The sequence below is a fragment of the Hyperoodon ampullatus genome, assembly GCF_949752795.1.
Source record: "Hyperoodon ampullatus genome assembly, chromosome: 11".
NCBI lineage: Eukaryota > Metazoa > Chordata > Mammalia > Artiodactyla > Ziphiidae > Hyperoodon > Hyperoodon ampullatus.
The window spans coordinates 100965232-100986072 of NC_136924.1; the positions used below are offsets into that span (position 1 = coordinate 100965232).

Sequence of the window (20841 nt, forward strand, 5' to 3'; positions counted from 1 at the left end):
GCTACATAGTCTGCTGGTTAAGTGCTTGGGTAATATAGTCATAGCCCCTGCGTCTGAATCCTGGCTCTGCTATTTAATAGCTCTGTGACCTTAAGTCACCGAAACTCTCTGTGCCTCAATTTCTTCATCTGTAAAATGGAGATAGCAATAGTACTATGTCATGAGGTTGTGCTGAGGATTACATGAGTATATACATAACTCAGAAAATGCTCAGCACATGGTAAATATTCTATATATATATTAGCTATTGTTACTGTAATTATTACATAGACGTGTCACTGATGATGATGATGAAAATCATGATGACTGATACCTTCCTGAAGCCACTTGAATTGAATGAGAAGGAACAGCCACAAGAAATGCTGAATAACCAGCTGACTCTTCCGGATAAAGCTAACACAGCTTTTCCCTTGACGGCCAGCCAGACTCTTAAGCCTGGGCAATCTGACTTGACTGCGGAGATGAGTATGCTCAATTTTAATGGCAATTAAAGTGGAAAAAGCAATTTGGTTTTTAGACTTAACTAAAATGTATACTGATTCCATTTTTCAGTCTGGGATGGAACTGACTCATTGCCACGGTTCTGGTTTCTCACCCCGTGGAACGAGCATTGGTGATGCTCCACCAGTGATAAATGACGGATGGGGAAACGTGAACTTTTGATGAGCTGTCCTAAAGCTCCTCTCTTCTGGTCCTCCCACAAAATACTGTGACAATCTAACATTTTCTTGAAGCCCACACCTCCAGCCGCTGACGTCAACTGCTAAAAGGGTTCGTGGAATTAGATTAGATTAGAATTTGTTCCAAAGGTCTTTAACTTTGTCCAGCTTTCAGTGACCAAAGTTTTCTTTAGAGAGTTGAATTTCAGGGACTTCCCTGGTGGTCCAGCAGCTAAGACTCGCACTTCCACTGCAGGGGGCATGGGTTCCATCCCTGGTCGGGGAACTAAGATCTCGCATGCCGCACGGTTACCTATTTACCTTTGTTGGGCCGAACTGGCCTTCCCCCAAATGCCTGAGAGCGATATTTCCCCCAGGTATTATTTTTGAGGCCTCTACTTTTTTCCTTTATCCCTTCCTTGCACAAGTAATTCCCAATCCCGGCCACAACCCCTCTAGCAATGGCTGCATCTCTCCCTGAGCTCTCCCTTTGGAAACAAACACTCGGGGAAACCCTGATCCTAGAGTGTCAAGTAGAAATTGTGCAAAGTGATTTTATTCGGTTGCTGGCTGCCCATCACACCTAAAGTCCAATAGATCTGTAGATAAATGCCTGAATATATTCAGGAGTGGAAGATTGAAGGCTAAGATCTAACCCCCATTGCTGTGTTTTTCAAAATGTGGTCCGTGGGGACAGAAAGCACCGGCTATATAGTTTGCAAGACCCAGCATCAAATGGAAGTCCAGGGCCTCTTGTTCAGAATTTCAGGACATGGACAAGAGAACACTAAACCATGTGTGTGTCCTTTTGAGTACAGGGCCCTGTGCCAGTGTGCAGGAGGGACGGCCAGGAAGCCGAGACTGCGTGGAGCCCATGGTATCAGAGTCACTAGAATGCGACTGGTAAAAAACTGATTTCTGGGACTTCCTCAGAAGTCAAGTGGTTAGGGCTCCACACTTCCACTGTAGGGGGCCCAGGTTTGATCCCTGGTCGGGGAATTAAGATCCCGCATGCCACTCAGTGAGGCCAAAAAAAAAAATTTTTTTTTAAAATCTGGAACTTCCTTGGTGGCACACTGGTTGGGAATCTGCCTGCCAATGCAGGGGACATGGGTTCGAGACCTGGTCCAGGAAGATCCCACATGCTGTGGAGCAACAAAGCCTGTGAGCCACAACTACTGAGCCTGCGCTCTAGAGCCCGCGAGCCACAACTACTGAGCCCACGAGCCACAACTACTGAGCCTGCGTGCCACAAGTACTGAAGCCCACATACCTAGAGCCTGTGCTCCACAACAAGAGAAGCCACTGCAGTGAGCAGCCCGCGCACCACAACGAAGAGTAGCCCCCACTTGCCGCATCTAGAGAAAGCCCGCATGAAGCAACGAAGACCCAATGCAGCCAAAAATAAATAAATTTAAACAAACAAACAAACAAAATCTGATTTCTGAGGCCTAACAGGGTAAATGAATCAGAATCTCTGGGGACAATGTTTGGGAATTGACATCTTTTTTTTTTTCCCCAGTGTTTGTAAGTAAAATTTTAGTGGAACATAATCATGCTCATTTGTTTTCATATTGTTTATGGCCACTTTTTCACTATAATAGTAGTTAAATAGCTAGGATTGAAACTCTGTAGTCAACAAGACCTATTTATTCCTTGGCCCTTTAGAGAAAGTTTGTTGACCCCTGACGTAATAAAATAAACCTATGCCTGGAAAAAAGAAACCCAAACTTTGCTTTTTTATTTCACTTTCTATTTTCTTTTTTTTTTTTTTTATTAAGACTAGGTACATTGGGCTTCCCTGGTGGTGCAGTGGTTAAGAATCTGCCTGCCAGTGCAGGGGACACAGGTTCGAGCCCTGGTCTGGGAAGATCCTACATGCCGTGGAGCGACTAAGCCCTTGCTCCACAACTACTGAGCCTGCGCCCTAGAGCCCGCGAGCCACAACTACTGAAGCCTGTGCACCTGGAACCCATGCTCTGCAACAGGAGAAGCCACCACAGTGAGAAGACTGCGCACTGCAATGAAGACCCAATGCAGCCAAAAATAAATAAATACAATAAATAAATTAAAAAAAAAGACTACGTACATTTAAGAAATTGGCAATGGTCATATATTTTTGCTTTTATAGTTTCTAGAGGTATGTAAGCCATTTTCACCTGGTATTCTTGTGATTTTCTTACATTTTTTAAATTTAATTTTTATTTTATATTGGAGTACAGTTGATTTACAATGTTGTGTTACTTTCAGGTGTACAGCAAAGTGAATCAGTTATACATATATATTTAAATATTTCCATTCTTTTTCAGATTCTTTTCCCATATATGTTATTACAGCATACTGAGTACAGTTCCCTGTGTTCTACAGCAGGTCCTTGTTGATCATCTATTTTATATATAGTGGTGTGTATCTGTTAATCCCAAACTCCTCATGTATCCCTCCTGGGAATCGACATTCTTAACACGCTCTCCAGGTGTTGATTCTGTGCACAAAATTTGGAAAGCTCCGCCTCTTTTCCTCATGTTCTTGGGAAGAAGAAACAGCGATTGTATTAACAGGGAGAGAGGACGTCCTTCAACTTTCTTTCTCCCTTTCCTCTTCTGTTCTGCTCTGATTGGGCCTGTCAGAGCACACCCAGCAGGGCTGATGAAACCATCAGACAGAAAGTTGGAGGGGAGCGGGGAGACTCTGGACGGTCTGGGCACTTGTTCTGCAGGAATCACGTCTTTCCCAGAGCCCCCTTCTCCTCCCGGTTTGCTTTTACTTCTAACCTAAAGCAACAGAACAGGACAAAGTGCTAGTGAGACAAGCTCTGAAAACCACCCCAACCCATAGCCCCCTCCTCAGTGACTCTCTGGTCACATGCATCAGAGCTCAATTCCGGATCAGTCCTGTTCCCTCCATAGTAAACGCCAGTTCTTGGAACTTATTTCTGCAAATTGTCACTTTACCGAATTGCAAGCCCCAGGGCTCCGGGTTCATTCCCATATGCTGATGAGAGAATTCTTATCAAATTAGCCTTGAAACCGAGAAGGACCTTGTGGGGCTCCCAGGCATGGAGGCCATTTTGTCCCCCATTTTTTTTTTTAATTTATTTATTTTATTTATTTTTGGCTGCATCGGGTCTTCGTTGCTGCCCACAAGCTTTCTTTAGTTGCGGCGAGCGGGGGCTACTCTTCGTTGTGGTGCTCAGGCTTCTCATTGTGGTGGCTTCCCTTGTTGCAGAGCACGGGCTCTAGGCACGTGGCTTCGGTAGTTGTGGCCCACGGGCTTTGTTGCTCCCCGGCATGTGGGATCTTCCCGGAGCAGGGATTGAACCCGTGTCCCCTGCATTGGCAAGCAGATTCTTAACCAGTGCACCACCAGGGAAGTCCTGAAAACAGACTATTTTTATAAAAGTTTTATGTAAGTCACATGGTAACCACAAAACAAAAAAGATAAAGAGAAACAAATCAAAGCACACTACCATAGAAAATCATCAAATCACAAAGGAGGAGACAAGAGAGGAACAAAGGAATTACAAAACAGCCAGAAAACAATTAACAAAATGGCAATAGTAAGTCCAAAGCTTTCAGTGGATATTAAACAACATGCTAATGAGCAACCAATCAAAGAAGAAATCAAAAGAGAAGTTTAAAACCTGGAGACGAATGAAAATGGAAACAAAACATACCAAAACTTATGCAATGCAGCAAAAGCAGTTCTAAGAGGGAAGTTTATAGCAATAAACACCTACATTAAGAAAAAAGAAAGAATTCAAATGAATCACCTAACTTTACACGTAAAGGAACTAGAAAAAGAAGAACAAACTAAGCCCAAAGTTAGTTGAAGGAAGAAAATCACAAAGGTCAGAGTGAAAAATCAATGAAATAGAGATTAAAAGACAATAGAAAAGATCAAAGAAACTAAGAGCTATTTTTTTGAAAAGATAAACAAAATAGACAAAGTTTTAGCTAGACTTTCCAAGAGAAAAAAAGAGAGTGGACTCAAATTATAAATAAAAGAGGATCATGAAACTTCTATGAATAATTATACACCAATCTATTGGACAACCTAGAAGAAATGGATATACTCCTAGAAACATACAACCTACCAAGAATGAATCACGAAGAAATAGAAAAATCTGAACAGATCAATTTTTAGTAAGGAGATTGAATCAGTAATCAAAAACCTCCCAACAAACCAGATGGCTTCACTGGTTAATTCCACCAAACATTTAAAGAAGAATTAATACCAATGCTTAAACTCTTCCAAAAAATAGAAGAGGGAACACTTCCAAACTCATTTCAAGGAGCCAGCATCACCTGATACCACATAAGACAAGGACACTCCAAGAAAAGAAAATTATAGGCCAATATCCCTAATGAACATAGCTGCAAAAATTCAGCTGTATATTTAAAAGGATCATATTCCATGATCAAGTGGGATTTATTCCAAGGATGCAAGGATGGTTCAGCATTCACAAATTAACCAATGTGATAGACCACATGAACACAATGAAAGATAAAAATCATATGATCATCTCAATGGATGCAGAAGAAGCAACTGGCAAAATTCAGATCCTTTTATGATAAAAACTTTCAACAAACTTGGTATAGGGGGAATGTACTTCAACATAATACAGGCCATAGAAAAGTGGTTGCCAGGGGCTGGGGGTAGGGGGTAGGGAGAGATTGGTAAAAAGGTACAAACTTTCAGGTATAAGATGAACCAGTTTGAGGATCTTATGTAAAACATGGTGACTATAGTTGGTAATAGTGGATTGAATAATTGAAATTTTCTAAGAGAGTAGAAGATAAATGTTCTCACCAAAAAAAAAAAAAAAAAGTAAATATATGAGGTACTGATATGTTAATTAACTTGATGGGGGGAATCCTTTTGTACACAAAAAATTCGTGCATCTTATTGTATGTAAAGTATACTTCAATAAAGCCTATTTTTATAAACTACAAAAGATGTTCCGAAAAGACGCTAATCCACACCCACATACACATCACCCAGGATTAATAAATGTTAAACATTTTTGTCTTTTGCTTTTCTCACATAGAAGAAATGAAATATTACTGATAAAGGTGAAGTTTCCTTAGTTCCCAGACCTACTTCCTACCTCTTCCCACTGTCAAGCACATTCATAACGTTGTGTGTTTCCTTTCTGTCCATTAAAAAAAAATGTATTAACAAACGCCTTCATTTCATTGTTGAAGATACTGAAGCTTAGCGAGAACTAATGCACAGGCCATAGTTAAACAGTGAGTCAGTAGCACAGCTGGTAATGATGCTCTTTCCCCAGTGCTATGTTACCTAACTTGTGTTTCAGGAGCTGCTAATGTAATTGACATAACTACGAGAATGTTTATACTGCTCTTTATCCTCGGTTTTAAACGTGACTACTACGTGGCACAAATGGGAATTTAGTGTGTTGTGACGTTTCTCCAAGTGTTTAAAATGGACTGCTTGGAAACTTTCAAATCCAAGATGGATGTGATTTTTATCACTATAGCTATTTGATATCAGTTTAATGACAAGCCAGAATACAGATATTTATGTATTTCCCTCTAAATTTGCCATAGAGATTACTAGATTAGTTTCAAAACAGCTAACACCATGGAATCCCAATGCTTCAAAATCCAATTAGTTTGGACTTCCCTGGTGGCACAGTGGTTAAGAATCTGCCTGCCAATGCAGGGGACACAGGTTCGAGCCCTGGTCCCAGAAGATCCCACATGCCGCGGAGCAACTAAGCCCATGCGCCACAACTACTGAGCCTGTGCTCTAGAGCCCACAAGCCACGACTACTGAGCCTGTGCGCCACAACTATGGAAGCCTGCGCGCCTAGAGCCCGTGCTCCGCAACAAGATAAGCCACCGCAATGAGAAGCCCGCGTACCGCAATGAAGAGTAGCCCCCGCTCGCCGCAACTAGAGAAAGCCCGCGCGCAGCAATGAAGACACAACGCAGCCAAAAATAAAAATAAAATAAAATAAATAATAAAAAGCTTGTGTTAAAGAAAACATCCAATTAGTTGGCTGCATTTCACAGTTTGTTTTACATTGAACGGGTACAGAACACACAACCCCAAAATATGCCACTTTGGCATACTGATTATTTTGAGCTGAGGGCACTGGGAAATAGCAGATACAGGAAGGGTTCTCTGTCCTACCTCCCCCTTTCTACCTAAAACCAGGTCATAACATTTCCCATGAAAAAGGTACCTCCCTGTACCAGGAAGAGAGCATTCTTTATTTTTTTCTACCAGTTTTATTGAGATATAATTGACATTTAACATTGTATAAGTTTCAGGTATGCAACATGATGATTCTGTAGAACATTCTTAGACTGGGAGTTGACCTAAACCAAAATGGACCTGTGCTAAGAATCCTACAAAAGTAGCCTGATATTCCATGAGTTCCCCCCTCCCCATATATTTCCTAGGCATTGTCCCCCAATTTGCTGTCCCTAGTCCAAGCCACTTTGTCTCGCCACATCCCCACAATTTTTTGTTCTTTATGTAAAAAGGTATGTAAGCTTTTGGCTCTAATGTTCTCCTCAGGTCTTCATTTTCCTTCTGAAGACTCCTGTGTGCATGTAAAAACATTAAATTTATAAGCTTTTCTCTTGTTAGTAATGTCTTATCTCAGTTTACTTCTTAGGCCAGCCGCAGAACCTAAGAGGGTAGAAAGAAATTTCTCCTCTCCTACAACATATGTAAGAGACAAACACAAGGACTGGTTTGACATTTCTTGCCCTTTCTTCTTGGTTTCTCTTTTTTTATGGTCCATCTTTCACTTTGTCCAGATTTTCCCCCCTCATTTCTAACGTTTATATTTCAGCAGCTTATAGATACTGCGGGAGAAGAGAATTTAGGTTGGTTTTAGGTATTTCGTAATGATGAAGCTGTTAATCTTTTGTAATTTTTTTTATTTTGGAAAGTGGTAGACAGTTCTTCTTCAAGAAGACTGCTAATTTTGATTGTCACTAGTAGAATGATTTGTCTCTTTTTTTCTCCTTAAAAATAGTAATTGTTCTGATTAGAAAAATAATATAATTTCTCTTTTCTTTATTGGAGAAGGAAAACAAAACAAAACAAACCAGTTGGGACTCCAAGCTTAAATTCACAATGGGGTCTGGAGCATTTTCTTTGTCCTTTAGCATTTGAAAGCTGCACCGTCATTTGCTGGTCACTCTGGTTACCTCTTCAGTTCTCATTGGCTGTTGACTTGCAGATCACAATGCAGGCTGAGGCTGTCCCCAGAGCAAGTCCATCATCACCATTTCTGCAGCATATTGTAGCACCACTGACGCCTCATTCTGGGGTGGCCGAAACCGGATTATAAATGTCACTTACCCAGTGATGTGCTTCTCTGTCGACAACATCTGATCATTGTAGAGATGACCACATCAGACTAGCTGTGCCTTAGGGCACTATTGGGTCACTGGTGACTAGTAGGGGGAGTAGGAGTGGAAGGGACTCTTTCCTGGGTGCTGCAGAAGAGGAAGTACTCCACCCTCCTGTGGAGAAGTGTGACACCTTTAGGATGGAGGGAACAGACATTCTAAAAATCCACAGCTGACACAGTTGTATCTGAGGTGCTGGAGGATACAGAATTTTACTGAATTCCCCTTGGTTTTTGGACTGCTAGTTAGAAGACAATATATAAAGATTATGAACTGAAGCACAGTTGGGGAGAGAGACCTGAAATATCTGCTTTGGGACATTTAAGGGTGACCTTTAGGTGAGAGATATGGATGAAACCATCTGTGGATGTGGGACTCAGGGGATGGTCCTTCAGGTCAGGGATGGTGTCAGTGTCTTCACTGGCTGAGAAGGTGTGAGCATTCTGAGGAAATGTTATGGGGTTTGTTTCATCACTGGGAGCATCAGGAATTGGCAGTAGTGATCTGGGACTGGGGTCAAGATGACAGAGAATGAGAGGAAAAATCTTGGTGGGACAATCATAAGCATCTTTCTCACATGTTTTAGCCCACGAAGGACTGTTCCAGAGGAAAGCACTTTGCTTTGTCAAAGCAAAATCATTGAGAGAAGGATGCAGAAAAGGTTTGAGGTCTTTGAACACTCTCTTATTTAATGGTCTCTTAGGTAGCTCTGTCCTCTTTAGTAGATCTCTTTTTAAGCCTGAGGCCCCTGTTCTCATCTGTGCCCTGTGTGAGTCGGTACACGGGTCAGATTCGCTCTGCAAATACACTGGTGTCGTTTCTAAGGTGCTGTCGAAGTGTAAGTTTGTCTGCTTTGATTTATCTTTCAAGCCTAACTGGGTGGACTTAGTTCTAAAATACTAGTATTAAGACCATCTTATTCATGCTCTTTCTGATTTTAGTAACTTTAATCACTTCTTAGATTTTACATTTCCAGGCTGGAGAGTTCTCTATTTTAAACATTTTTCCTTATATTGCGTATCGGATCTTCGGTCTTTTGATAGATCTGTGACGCTTTTTCCAGCCTCCTTCGTTTTCGGTTGGTGTGGTTCCAGGGAGGGACAGGCCTGGGGCATGGATGTCCTTGAAAGCTTATGGGTTTCCTTTAATCAGTACAAAAAGATTTTTGACAGTTAAGGCAATATAACCTCCTTGGAGCGTGATAAATCCCTCTTAGAACTGACTGTGAAGAAAACATTTTCTACACTGGCCAACTCCTACACTTCCTTTTCTTGTAGAGTAAGTATGTAGCGAAACCCGATCTTGGGGTCTAAGAAGTTAGAGCTCAATTGAATCTCACAAGTAGAAAATGACTCGCTCTGGGTAAACGGACACGGTATTTATTGCTGAATTAGTTTCTGACCAGCTATTACGCTAAAACATTTTAAAAATAGCTCTGAATTACATATATTTTAAGAGGAGCGGGCTTACATTCGTTTACTGGAAGTCATGGGGCACAAATGGTAGTGTCTTCGTGAGGTAATAAAAGGCAAACGCTGTTGTTTTGGGCAAGATGTTTCGGGTTTAGGTCCGAAGCCTCCACAGACTACGCCTAGCAATCCCTCAGTTTCGGTTCCGCCCAAGGCGTGTGAGCTGTATCCATAGAGACCGGGAAGCTTCCGAGCAGGGCGGCCCCGCCTCTTCCGCTGCACACGCTCCCGCCTCCGGAGGCAGGGAAGCGAAAGGACTTCCTTGTCCCCGGGCGCTCGGCGCCGCCGTATCGTGTTGCAGACCCGACCCCGCAGCTCCCAAGCCGCTCCGGGCCCTGGAGCGGCCTGGCGGGGCGCTTCCGGCTTGGGCCAACGCGGCTGCGCACAAGGAGCGCTCTCATTGGCCAGAGATCTCTTGCGATTTGCGTCCCGGCGGCGTCGGTGTGAGAACCCTCCCGGACGCTGGGTCGCGGCGGCGGCAGCGGGCGGCCCCTCCGCTGGTTTGGGGTCCCGGCGGCCGCGGTTCCGAACAACACGAGACGCGTGGCGAGACGGCGGCGAGCTCTGGTGAGTTTCTCGAGTGGGAGCACGAGCCAGGCCGGCGGGGGCGAGGGCTGAGGGCGGGTGTACTGGCGGCGCGGCGGGCGGGGAGCGCGCTCCTCCATCCCCTGCTCTGTCCGCCCGACCCCCGGGCCGGCGCCCCTCAGGGCCGGCGCCCCTCAGGGCCGGGTTTTCTCCGCCCCGGGCCTCTCAGCCCCGGGCCTCTCAGCCCCGGCTCCCTTCCGGTTCCCCCAGCTCTGCGTCCCCTCAGTCCCGAGTCCCTTCAGCTCCGGGTCTCCGGCTTCCTTCCATCCCGGGTCCTCTCAGCCCCGGGTCCTTTCGGCCCCAGCTCCCTTTGGAACCGGCACCCCCAGCCCCGGGTCCCTCGGCCCCGGCTTCCTTCGGCTCCGGGCCCACCCCCGCCCCGAGTCCCCCCGGCCCCAGCGCCCCTCCGCGTCTCCGCTGGCCGCACTCCTGAGTGGGCTCCGCTTGGGCCCCCGTCCGGCCCCTGCGGCGGGGAGACACCTCTCCGGTGCTTGCCCGCGCTCAGGCGGCCGGGTGGACCGCGTTCTGGGCCTGGTGTTCCGGGCGTCGGGCTGCCGTGTGTCGGTGTCGCCCCTTGAGGCTGCTGCTCACCGGCTTCGGTGGGTCTGGGCGTCTGTGCGAGAGCTCGCAGTGGGCACCGCTGGCTCTGGGTCTTGTTTACCGTCTCCTCTGGGGTTTGACAACTTGGCGAGGTCGCCCAGCAGAAAGCTTGAGAGGTCCCGGTGCGGTTGTACCGGGCACGCTGGCTGCGTTGCGGGGTGTTGGCGTCTTTTTAGCAGAGTGGTCCTCTAACGTCTTTAGGGTTAGACTCTGGACTTCGCAGCCTTCATAGCTCTTCCCAAAACAGTCCTCCTTCCCTCCTCCAAAGAAACCTTTGAAAACTCCAAGAAATCTGTCATAATATTTCAAACCATGTTCCAAGTGAAATGTTAAGCATAGTTTCCTTCAACCCAAAGCTTTATTTTTGGGGCGGAGATCAGAAACTTTGTCAGTTTTGAAGTTTGAAGTGTCCTATCAAAGGACACTTGCATGTCTCATCTTAACCACCCTCTGACTGTAATTCCGTTAGAATTTCAGAGATTTTTCATTCCTGATTTTTTCATTTCTAATGTTTATTTCATAGAAATTTCACTTTTTAATGCTGTTAGATGTCCATAGATGTTTTCATCTCCTTTCACAAATTTGTCGGTGCTGATTGTGTGTGATTATCCAGGACTAAAATCCTCTTTCATCAGTAGTTGGGACTTCCACGCCTGTGGTGGCCGCTACTTGGTGAATTATTATGAAATTTGAAGAAATTTCAAGTTGATTTAAATATGAAAGACATACTTCTTTTAGTTTCTGTTTGTGATTGCCTACCCACTAGTTTATGTTCCTATCTAAACTTTAGGCTCCTTAGCAAGTTTTCTCTTACTGGGGCACTAAGCATGAGAGGAGAATTTCCAGAGCCTAAATGAAAGAGTTTGTGTTTTTCTGTCCGTACGTTCCCATATGTTAATAAATGAATAGGTTTTTCTTCCTCGTCAGTAGTGTCAGTTTAGCTCATGCACTTTCTTTGTTGTAAATTATATTGTGTTTTCCAAAATGAAAACAATTTTGTTTCCTTCTTTATTTCAGGGGTTGGCAAACTTGACTGCTTGTGGGCAGTGTCCTGTCAGCTTCCTGTTTTTGTAAATTAAATTTTCAATGGGACATAGCTGTATGCATTCATTTAGGTATTGTCTGGTTGCTTTTGTGGTGCAACAGTGGAGTTGAATAGTTGGGACAGAGACCCTTGTGGCTTGTAAGGGGTAAAATATTTACTGTGTGGCCTTCAATAGAAAAAGTTTGCTGACTCCTGCTTTATTGCATTAAAAATGATGCATATTCAATGTGGAAAATTAAAATGACTCAGTAAAGTATAAAGGAGAAAGTAAATATTATCCAGAATCACAGCACTTAGAGGGGTTTGTTTTTATCCTTTGTGATGTTTGTGATTATCCTTATAGAATCTATTAGTGATTGTTTTCATATAAATGGGCTTATATTGCTAAGTGTTTATTTGTCATCTGTTAAAAACTCAGATTATTTTTATTTGGCTGTTGAATACATTGTATTCTCTGGATTGTAGATCTCACTAGAAAGGGCTTGATGAGCCAAGTTTTCCTGATTTGTCTTACCAGTCAAGATTTTAAAAAAACTGAGGCACAGTGGCTGCTTGGTGGCGGTGGAGGACACTACTTATTGAGCACTTACTATGGACTAAGTAGTTTTCCAATACTTAACATGTAATAAGTCACTTAATACCTGCAGCAGCTTTGTGTGGGTACACAAACTATTATCCCTAGTTCCAGATGAGGAAACTGAGGTACAGAGAGATTAACTACCCAAGTTTGTCAGCTAGTTAATGGTGGAGCTGGGGTTTCAATCCATGCAGTCCGGTTTCAGGACCCAGGCTCTCCATGTGCTGCAGAGCCTCTTAGAGTGTTGCTCAGTGTAGAACGTTTTTAGACAGTCCAGAGATATATAATGTGCAAATTCTTCCTTGTGTTCTTCACTCTCTGTAGAAAACCACTGTTATTATGTTTGATATAGAGCTTTCCCGCTCTCTTTGTCTGCATATGCAAATGTTTATTTGCAAATCTGTCTACACATGTAGGTTTTTAAAAAATTAATAGACTTTATTAGAGCAGTTTTAGATTTACATAAGTTTGTGTGGATAGTAAAGAAAGTTCTTATATTATCCACCCTCCATTTTCCCTTGTTGATAACACCTTGCATTAACATGCTGTATTTGTTACATTTGATAAACCAATACTGCTACATTATTAATTAAAATCTACATATTAGGGCTAATTTTTCCTGTTGCGGAGTTTTTAAAATGGGATCAAACTAACCATTGTTCAGCAGTGTGCTTTTCTTGGGTGATTTTCAAAATATAGTGCTTCTGGACTTTTTAATGCAAATAAACAGTCTATTCACTAACATTCAGATTAATGACACAAATTTAGCCTTTTCCTTGGAGTGGAAAACTTGCCTGGAAGTTACTTCGTTTTCTCTTTTTCAAAAGTTAATCTTGTAGCACCAGCTGCTTTTCTCTGAAGAAAAGCTTATTTTTTGATGGGACATTCTAGCTCCTCTCTTAAGCCGTTCAGCTTCTCGGAGATTTCTTGCAGTTTTTCATCGGAAGAGCGGTGCACACCAACGCACTTAGCATCAGCTTCCTCCTCACTGAGACTGGTATTTCCCCACCCGTCTTGATGGTCCTCAGCATTCTCTTCCTCAGCTTCCAGAGCGTCTGTTCCTGGAATGTAATCTTTAGCATCTATTTCTCCATATTCTTGTACCCTTGATTTTATTGAGGCCTCTGTAGTCTTACCCTGGAATTCCTTCTGCAATATCTGAGGGTTCAGTTTTTGGAAGAACTGAATCAGAGTCCTAGGAGACATCATCACGTTCTTTCTTTGTGTTTTATACTGGGCCAGGTTTTGAGGAAGTTTTTTAGTCATTGAGCTGTTATCTCTTTCAGAGCTCTGTTTCCTACTGTCGTGAGTTCTTGTCATAACAAAATGGGTGGCATGGTCACGTAACACCGGAATGCGCTCCGGGACTCCCAGGTGCTGAGAAGTGTATACAGCAGAGCGAAGGATCTTATTACTTCTCTTTGGTGCTGCTGCACAAACCTTTGCACAGAGATAGAAAAAGCTTGTGAATTCCTGCCTATCTGGAGGTGAGGTTCAGGAGCACTAACTTCGCTTCAGATGTCTCCTTATAACTCTTCAGCTGCTCTAGTAGTTTTTGTGCAGATTCTTGGGGCTCATGAATCAAATGGATAGCTGAAAAGTTACACACTTCTGTTTTCTTCTTTTGTTTCTGAAGTACTTTGGTAACTTTCTTTTCTTGTGTTTAGAGCTTCTCCCCCAAGGCATGCTGCATTAGCATTCTGAGTTGTTGTCCTCTTCCTCTTGTTCATCTTGCCCTTGTTAGAATGTCAAGGCAGCGACTAATACCTTGGTGACCTTAGAGAACCACACAGTTGTGGGACTTCCCTGGTGGCCCAGTGGTTAAGACTTCGTGGTTCCAATGCAGAGTGAGAGGGTTTGATCCCTGGTTGGGGAATAAGACCCCAGGTGCTGCACGGCACAGCCAAAAGATTACCAAAAAAAGAGACAGAAGCATACGGTCGTGAGAACATTGACGGTCTTGGCGTCATTTCAGATGCTTCTTCTGTAGTTTAGTCATCACTTCCAAAGATATCTTGGGTGCAGTTGCGTTGCTGTCCCTTAACATGTGCATGTGTAGTTCTGCAATACTATATTCACCTTATTCTTGCTTTTGCACTTTTATTCTCATCAGTCACAAAATGAGTGTACAGAGTTGTAGAAACTTACATGGCAGCGTCGAGGTTCAAAGAAGATCTCTGGCAACCTTGATGGATAGATGAGGTTTTCAGCAAGGTCAGAGTATTGCAAAATGTTATTGGAAGACCTACATTCAAGACAGTGTAGCTGTAGGAGGGCAGATCTTTCCGTTCTTGAGGAAAGTTATCTAGATGTTCTGGGTGGCAGTGACCAATCTGTGCCATAAACATCACCAGCTTTGCCAGTTCTTTGCTGGGTTTATTTGGTTGCAACTTGAAAATCTCCCACGTTGGGTTTGTAGTGAATATTCTGCTGTGGAAACTCCTCAGTGTAGGCCAGAGGGTCTACTTTATTAATCCTGTAACTGCTTGCAGGTTGCTGGGCAGCTAGTGTTTATTTTTGCTGGACAAGTTGGCCGCAGACTGGCTCTCCTTGAGCAGTTCTCAGAAGAGCTACACCACTGACACCAGCCAACCCTTCTCAGGCTGTGCCTTGGAATCTTGCTTCCAGGTGTGACCGGAAGTAGCGCTTGGGAGCTTGGCGCATGGTGCCATCTTGGCTCATAGTAGTGTGCTTTAAAATCCAGCACTCAGGATGCCTTTCCAGGTCAATACATTTGTGTCTACTCTGTTCTTTAAATTGTTTCTTAGTATTTTATTGAATGTGTTCACCATAATTTAATAGTGTTCCTATTGCTGGATGTTTAGATTGTTTAAATTTATTGTATATTATGCGTATGCATTGTATGTACAATTGTTGCATGCTGATGGCTCTTTAGAGTAGCTCTCTAAGAGTCTAGTTACTGGGTTGAAGGAAATGCATGTTTTTCTTTTTGATGTATATTGCCAGACTGCCATCCAGAAAAGTCACAGCAATGTAAACTCTTAACCAGAAATGTGGCCGAGGTCTAGCTTCTCCATGCCATTTCCAACTTTTTTTTTCAGTCTGTATCTGATTGGCAGTTAAACATATCTTGCAATGATGTATTCTGTCTCACTGGGAGATGTGTTTTGTTTTGGTAGCATTCTTTTGAAGTTGATTTAGAATTACTTTAGGCAAAATCTATTTTCTGTAGTTGTTCTTTCTAATACTTACCCCCTTAGATAGAGCTGCTCACCTATTTAGATTCCCTATCTAGTCCTGGAAAGCAGCGTGATTTTGCCATCCCTGTTAAAAGAATCTGGGCGACTGCCCAGTACACTATATATTTCTTGAAGATGAGGAGCATATAACTTTATTCATATCTGTTGTAATCCTGGTGGTGAGTAAATGTTATATTCTTTTCAAAACCTAAATTGGATTGTGTTGTTTTGGGCTTACTGCTGAGTGAAGTGTTTTAACTTTGTTAAAAATAACCTTTTCAAAGTCTTTGTGAAATGTGAACTTGAAAAATTGCAGCACAGAATTGTCATCTTGGTGTATATTCTCTATGTTATCCCTTTTTTTAAAAAAGATTTTTTTGATGCGGACCATTTTTAAAGTCTTTATTGAATTTGTTACAATATTGCTTCTGTTTTATGTTTTGGTTTTTTTGGCTGTGAGGCATGTGGGAATCTTAGCTCGCCGACCAGGGGTCGAACCCGCATCCCCTGCATTGGAAGGCAAAGGGTTAACCACTGGACTGCCAGAGAAGTCCCTCTATATTATCCTTTATTTCTAAAATGAGATAAATAAGAGTGATTGACATCCTAGGCCCTGTTTGTAAGAAAATAATTAACCAAACCTATTTAATAAGAACATTTGGTATTCAGTTTTGGAAGTTAAGGAATGGATTAATTAGGGGATTTGTTTCATGTAACCCATGGTTTTGAATTTGCTGTATTGGGGTATACCATGTGTTAGAGGGCATGTGTGCTGCCTAAATGGTATGCTTGGCTTCAGTAGACATTGTGAGGCTCCAGACAGAAGGAGAAGGGAAGCCAAATTCAGGAAACTGCCAGAATATCGTTAGGCATGGGGAAAATACCTGTGGGAAAGGACACTTCAAGTCTTTAAATAGAAGACCACATACACACAAAAAACCCACAGAACTTTCTTTATATATGACTTGTAATGTTACATATTCTTATTGGACTTATGAATTTTCCACAATATCCATGCACAGGAAAACAAAGCATACAAAGCAAAATGGTCTTGAAGAGAAAGAAATAATTAGCTTATTAAATTTTGACCAACTTCACGTTTTCTTTTGTATACATTTTTTTGTTAGTATATTAGCTAATTATTTTCCACTGGTAGCATATTGACTTTAATCCTGTATGTCCTGAAATTTTAGTGTCGTGAACGTGTATGCATAGTTGTATTTGCATTCCCATTCCCTTGGTCCAGGAAGAAGCAATGATGGTGAAAACTCCTTAGCGTGGTGGAACAGAAAGTTTATTTTTATTTTCTTGGAATTTATTTACATTTTATTTTTGCAGAATTTCTGTAACTTAAAAGAGCCAGAAATATAATTATATATACATATCAAAGAAAAATGAGGAAAAGGAGAAGGCATATATTCTTTTCCCAAGTGGCAGCATAATTCAATGACTAAGAATAAAATTTGGATTTGAATTTTCTTGGCAGCCGAGATGAAAATGGAAATATGGTAAAATATATAGCACTGAACTGGAAGGAGGAACAAGACCAATTTTCCAGGGATAAATCTTCGCTTGATGGATTTTAAGGAACTATTTAAATTGGGTGTTACATAAAGCTTTATTTTATTTATTTATTTATTTTTGGCTAGAGACCCTTGTTAAAAAAAGGTGAGGATGATGCATTAACGTTTCAAGCCAATGAAAGAAATTTTATATGGAGCAGTTGGTTTGAATTTAGGCTGCAGATGTGTGTTTTAGTCGGCTAATACAGATTTTTTTTTTTTCTTAACGTATTTCAAACATACGGGAGAATACAGAGACCAAGGTAATTAACCTTCACACATCTACCATACAGTTATATCAGATCTCAACGTTTTCCCACACTTCCCTGTTTTTTTTTTTTTTTTTTAAAGAAAAGCCTTTCACATACAGTTGAAGCACCTTCTTGGGTTACATTTCACTTTCTTCCCAGAAGTAATGATATCTTGAATTTGGTGTTTCTAATACCTGTTTTTATATAATTACTACATAGGAGTATATTCATAAATCAATATTATGTTTTGGGTATTTTCAAACTTTATATAAGCAATATTCTACCTACTCTGTAACTTGTTTTTCATGAAACAAGTTTTTTTAGACTCATGAAATTGCTGATTTTTTACCATTTGACCTGCAAAAATGATAGTTTCATATGGTTCATCCTAGTTATAGTCATTACTTTTTTTTTTGCGGTATGCGGGCCTCTCACTGTTGGGGCCTCTCCCGTTGCGGAGCACAGGCTCCGGACGCGCAGGCTCAGCGGCCATGACTCACGGGCCCAGCCGCTCCGCGGCACGTGGGATCTTCCCGGACCGGGGCACGAACCCGTGTCCCCTGCATCGGCAGGCGGACGTTCAACCACTGCGCCATCAGGGAAGCCCTAGTCATTACTTTTATCTGCTGTATAGTTGTATTATTATACGAATACAACCAGTTTAAATTTGTTTTCGTGTTGATAGGTATTAGGTTGTTTCTATTTTTCCTGTTTTAAAAACAGTGCTACATTGAACATTCCTGGTTAGAAATCCTTGCGCACGTATTTAAGATCTTTGGCAAGTTTTTCAAATTGCATGTTGGGAACCATTAATCGGTTATGAAATCACTTTAGGAATTAAAATAGTTTAGAGAAACATCAGGTTATTTTGCAATAAGGATTAAATGTTTTATGAAATTTGTGTGTGTGTGTGTGTGTGTGTGTGTGTGTGGTTACTAAGTTTGAAATGAAGTTCTCTGGTGTAAATTACCCAGAACTGGAATTACTGGGTTTGAGATTATGGGAATTTAAAGTTCTATCAGATATTGCCAAATTGCTTTTCAGAATTGAGTCACTTTGTGTTTTTTTAGCATGAGGATATGAGAATTGCTATATCTAAATCCTTACAGATCCATGACATTGTCAGATTTGTTACATGTTTACAAATCAGATGAGTGTGAAATGATATTATCTTAAAATTTTTCTTGATTAATTATGAGATTGAGCATGTTGAAATGTTGAATGACTACTCAGATTTCTATTTCTTAGCTGTCTGTCCCTGTCTGTCTCTCTCCCACAATTGGGTTGTCCTTTTAAAATTGCTTTTAGGAGTTTATTGCATATCCTGGTTATGTCTGTGAAATGAATTGTAGGTATTTTCTAGTATGTGTGGCTTATCTGTTAACTTTTTATATGGTTTGTTGAATAGAAAGGATTGTCAAATCTACCATCATTTTTCTTATTGGTTTGTGTCCTTGGTGCCTTATTTAAGAAATCTATTCCATATTCCAAGGTCATTTAGGTCTCTGCATTTCTTTCTAAAAGTTTTAGAAATTTGGTATTTTATATTTAGATCTTGATCTTGCCTGAAAAAACATTTTTTTTGTATATGATGTGAGTCAGGGATCTAATTTTTTTCTATGCATAGCCAGTTACCACAGCACTGTTTAACACTGTGTTTTTAAATTTGAATTGTAAATCTTTTGAGCAGTTTCTGGTTCAACACAATAACAGCCTTTTTGTCTTTCATCATTTGCTTCAAATGTTCAAGTTTGTGACTTCTGGGCCAGAGTAATTCATTGGTGGATTACTTGATCCTAGAGGAGTAGATAAATATAGCACATTTTGTAGATCTCATCCAAATGTCATTTCTCTCAACCACTTTTTATTTATTTATTTATTTTTAAAATAAATTTATTGTATTTATTTACTTTTGGCTGTTTTGGTTCTCTGTTGCTGTGCGTGGCTTTCTCTAGTTGCGGCGAGCGGGGTCTGTTCTTCCTTGCGGTGTGCGGGCTTCTCATTGCGGTGGCTTCTCTTGTGGAGCACAGGGTCTAGGTGCGTGGGCTTCAGTAGTTGTGGCTCGCAGGCTCTAGAGTGCAGGCTCAGTAGTTGTGACACACGGGCTTAGTTGCTCTGTGGCATGTGAGATCTTCCCGGACCAGGGCTCAAACCCGTGTCCCCTGCTTTGGCAGGTGGATTTTTTTTTTTTTTTTTTTTTTTTGAAGGCAGGTGGATTCTGAACCACTGTGCCACCAGGGAAGCCCTCAACCACTTTTTAAATAGAAGCTAGGTATCAGACAGTTTGAGGGTAAACTTTTTTAAAAATAAATTTGTTTATTTGGCTGCGTTGGGTCTTTAAAAAAATTTTTTTTAAAGATTTTATTTATTTATCTGTTTATTTTTGGCTGCTGGGTCTTCGTTGCTGCGCGTGGACTTCTCATTGCAGTGGCTTCTCTTGTTGCGGAGCACAGGCTCTAGGTGCATGGGCTTCAGTAGTTGTGGCGCACGGGCTTAGTTGCTCCGTGGCACGTGGGGTCTTCCCGGACCAGGGCTCGAACTCATGTTCCCTGCATCGGCAGGCAGATTCTTAACCACTGCGCCACCAGGGAAGTCCGAGACTTTCAGTTTTGATTTTAGAATTATACACGTAAATGTGAATCTTTCTGAAATGTCTGATAGAAATCGCTACAAATAACTTAATTTAAGAATGAAAACTATTTTTGTTTCCACTTAACAAGGGTTTTTAGTCTGAGAAGAGTTGCTGTGAGGTCTGCAGATAGTTATATATTCTAGGTTTTTTTTTTTCCATTCCTTTTGTTTTACATTTGTGGTTGAAAGAAGACCTTGTGGTTTAGTGGAATTTAGTGATATTGGGAAAGGTTGTAGACACAAGTTTTATTTGTAGATTTCTGATTGTGATATTGAGAAAGATAACTAATCACTTCTTGGTTTCTCCATCTGCAGCATTGTAGAAACAAGAAAACAAAAAAGAAACTTATGTCGTGGAGGGTGTTATGCAGGATGAGATAGGGCCCTGAATGATTGTTATTTACTTATGGAGACAGGTCTTTACCAAAGTAGGGTTTTTGATTTTGCCTGAAACATTGACTGTACAGATCATATATTTTACCTGGACAGATTTTATTTCTGAAATAGTTGGAACAAGAGTGTGGTTATATGGTATTATAGTGCAGATGATTTATGAAAGGAATTCTTTGCATAATTTACATATTTTGGTTTAGTATAGGTATGACAATTTATATATCACGGGCTTGTCAGGGTTTCTCTGACTATAACGTTCAGGACTGTTGTTCCTATCATGTACGTTTGCATTTTTGTGTACTGTTCTTTGTTTTAGAAACTCAGGGTTACTTACAGATCTTGGGAAATGGAAACAACCATTGTAACATGGCTATAAGAGTTGTATCAAATCCTTTTTTTCTTTAATTAATTAATTTATTTTTGGCTACATTGGGTCTTGTTGTTGCGCGCGGGCTTTCTCTAGTTGCGGCGAATG

At 41.5% G+C, this 20841-nt stretch overlaps 1 protein-coding gene across 3 annotated transcripts in view; it reads left to right on the top strand.

Annotated features, from left to right (window-relative positions):
- The first annotated feature begins 9966 nt into the window (after nucleotides 1-9966).
- The window catches only part of ADIPOR2 (adiponectin receptor 2), a 52334-nt gene continuing 41459 nt past the window's right edge, over nucleotides 9967-20841 (top strand). For 2 of the 3 annotated variants that reach the window (XM_079715461.1, XM_079715459.1), the window contains exon 1: nucleotides 10618-10706. The gene's annotated coding sequence lies outside the window, so the exon portion shown is untranslated. Of the gene's footprint in view, nucleotides 10090-10617; nucleotides 10707-20841 lie in introns of those variants that run through there. The other variant, XM_079715460.1, reaches the window with a different exon arrangement.